The sequence below is a fragment of the Magnolia sinica genome, chromosome 14 (assembly GCF_029962835.1).
Source record: "Magnolia sinica isolate HGM2019 chromosome 14, MsV1, whole genome shotgun sequence".
NCBI lineage: Eukaryota > Viridiplantae > Streptophyta > Magnoliopsida > Magnoliales > Magnoliaceae > Magnolia > Magnolia sinica.
Window position 1 is genome coordinate 30050365 of NC_080586.1, and position 3403 is coordinate 30053767.

The 3403-nt window shown below is 37.4% G+C and overlaps 1 non-coding gene across 1 annotated transcript; it reads left to right on the forward strand.

Annotated features, from left to right (window-relative positions):
- The first annotated feature begins 2022 nt into the window (after positions 1-2022).
- Positions 2023-2129, forward strand: LOC131226415 (small nucleolar RNA R71). The gene has a single exon (XR_009161802.1). It is a non-coding gene; the product is annotated as a small nucleolar RNA R71 (small nucleolar RNA).
- The last annotated feature ends 1274 nt before the right edge of the window (positions 2130-3403 follow it).

The following is a 3403-nucleotide window of genomic DNA, read 5'->3' on the forward strand; positions in this document are numbered from 1 at the left end:
GCAAGGTTCCTCCTCTGGCCAATATCTCGATAAATTTCTCAGTAGGTTTCTCAACAAGATCATCCAAAAGCCATTTTTGCAATAGGCTTGGATATCCTGGAGCATGAATGTTCAGAGAAATTTATGGACCTCAGCATCATGTTTGTGATCAGAATTTAAAGATTTCCAGAGAATATATGATTCACTTGCAGAAGATAATTTCTCAATATTAGTGGGCCGAGGAGAATGAGAAACCATAAATAATTGAATAACAAAAGGGTTGTTCGTCGTGGTCCCTTTAAAATCCAAAGTTGTAGGATCCAGTTCAGAATCTATCTCGTCCACCTATAATGGTTAGATTTTCGTGCTAGTGGAAGGAGTGGCATCAACTTCCTTGCTAATATGATCGTTTAAATCCACAAAGTGCGCAAGCAAACATCTAGAGATTCAGGAGTTTTAGTTAAAATAGACTCATTATCTTCAATTGTATCTATCAAGTTCATCTCATGGGTCAGGTCCTCATCCTCTTGTGGCTTGTGCAAATGAAACACATTGAATTCTACCGTATATTCCCGAAAGATATTTTCATCACTCCATTCCTGCAATTTATGATGGCATTAGTAGTGGCCAGGAATGGCCGACCTAATATGATCGGAATTTGAGCGCACATATTTGAAGCTGAGTGTGTTTTCAAGACGATGAAATCTACTAGGTAGTAGAGTCTATCAACCTAGACCAACACATCTTCTATCTTACCTCTCGGTATTCTAGTCGAGCGATCGGCTAGTTGTAATGTACCGAGTATGGTATCAGATTAACACTTGCCCCAAGGTCTAAAAGTGCATTATCAACCTTGAAGTTTCTGATCACACATGAGATCATAAGACTTCCAGGATCCTTATAGTTTGGAGGAGTGTTTCGATTGATTATGGCGCTTACCTGTTCAGTCAAAAATGCTTCTTTGTGTATGTTTAGCTTTCGCTTTACCACACACAGATCTTTCAGGAATTTGGTGTAAGATGGAAACTATTTAATTTCATCCAACAAGGGGGAGTTGATCTTGACTTGTTGAAAAACCTCTAGAATATTTTGACTCTTACTTAGCCTTTTGATGTGATGAGACATTGGGGAAATGGGGCCACGAGTTTGTATCCCTGCATTGGTTCTTTGTCATATGGAGCATTGCTAGATTCACCACCATCCTTTGAATTTTTGGATTCCTTGAGTTTCTCAACCTTCCTTGGAATCTCTTTGTCTATTTCATTTCCATTTTTCAAGGTGGTGATGGTCTTAACATGTTTCAGATGCTGAGTTGAAGAGTTGAGATCACATATATCACATTGTCTTGTTGGGGTAGGTTGTGGTTGGGCCAAAAGGATCCCAGTCTCCCTAACATTCAACCGTGTCTCATAGTCTTGCAACTGAAGTTCTAAGCTCATTCATAGTTCTACGTTCTAAATGCATCTAATGTATCTTCAAGGGTTCTCCTTAGTGGAAGTCCACTAAATTGCCCTTGTGGATAATTAGTTATATTTGTAGTTGGTTCATTTCCCAAATTAATGTTCCACTCATTGGGAGTGTGCGTGTTAGAATTTGGTGCATTAAGTGGTCATTGATACATGCTTGTAGTTTCTGCTTGAACGTGAAACACCTCTTAAAAAGTTGGGATTGTAAAACAACCTTTGATTGGGTGTACATCGCTCTCACAAATTCCACATACGGATTTGACGACCGCTTTGGGCTGAGTTGATTCCTTCCTAGATTCCAAGTCCTCAATTTTTCATGCGAGAATTTTCCACTGTACATTAATATCATCCTCCTTCTTGGGTACATGTATTCTCATCTCTCTTGGCATTTCCTTGAGAGTACTAGCTTGGTTTGATGTGTCCCATGATTGAGCGTTTTCATTTAGCATGTCAAAGTAATCCCATGCATCTTCTAGTTTCTTATCCATGAACTCGCCATTACACATCATCTGTACGAATTAGTGCATGTTTGGACTGAGTCTGTCATAAAAAAAGATCAATTGTCCGTCAAGTTTCATAACCATGGTGTGGGCAGGCGAGAAGTAAGTCCTTGAATCGTTCCCAACACTCAAAGAAAGTCTCATTATTTTTCTGGGAGAGGTTCATTATTTCCCATCTAAGAGCATTGGTTTTATGAGCTGGGAAGAACTTTTTAAGGAGCTCCTGGCTCATCTTTGCCCATGTACCAATGGATCTAGGCCTTAATGAATGAAACCATGATTTGACCTTTTCTTTTAGAGAGAGTGGAAATAATTTAAGGCTAATTGTATCAGAAGGAACATCATTAAAATGTATGGTTGTAATAATCTCTTTGAATTCTTTAATGTGCATATATGAATTTTCTAAATCAAGTCCATAGAACTTAGGAAGTAAGTGGATTATCTCAGGTTTGAAGTTCACGTTTACTATATTGATTGGAAGAATTATGTAGGAAAGTGAACTTGTTCTCACCGGTTGTAAATAATCTCGTAAAGTTCAAACTGGGGGAACTCGATGCACTTCATTATCATCACACACCGTCCTAATAGGTGGTGTGTGATGCACAGGGTCCTCATCAATCCGATGTTCTTGAGCCATGCTCTCAGATGATATTTTGAAAATTTATGAGGATTTTCTAACTTGTTAATCAATTTTTTAACCAAAACTCCTTTTTCTCAAAGATCTCAGAGTATGGTTCCTTACCCACGAGGGCATGAACCACACTAGATTTTAATTTTATTTTCTAATTCCTACAGCAAGTATGGAAAAGCAAGGAGAGGGAAGAAGTTAGAAAGAAGTTACCGGATTGAAGAGTTTTATGTTAGGATCCTGAAGAACAAAACAAAACAAGTCAGTTTCTAAAAACAAAAATAGAAAGATGAGTTAGTTGGTAAAAACAAATTAGGAAAGTAAACTAGTTTCTAAAAAGGAAAGTTTCTTTAAAAAAAAACAACCTAGTTTCTAAAAAAGAAAAAGGAAAGTTTCTATCCTAGAATTAGAAAGCTAAGTTAGTTTCTAAAATAATTTAGAAAAACCCTAACCCTAAAAATAGAAAATAGAAAAACCCTAATCTTAAACTAATTCTAAAACTAGCTAATCTCAAAAAAACGCAACCGTTAATCCCCGATAACGACGCCAAAAACTTGTTCACAACCCCAAGTGTAGGGTCGCGATGTAGTAATAATCTTGGTGAGACCGAGGTCGAATCCACAGGGACTAATCTTGTGTGTCTTCTGAAAGTAACTAGAACTAGAGCTCGAAGAAGATGAAAACCTAAATCTGAAATATTTGAAAGAGTAATTGTGATTAAATTAATTAAAACTAGTCAATTTAAAGGTAGGAACTAGGGTGCCAAGGATCCACTTGTAGCAATTGGGAAGTTACCTTGCATGATTCAAGGACACAACTGGAATCAGAGT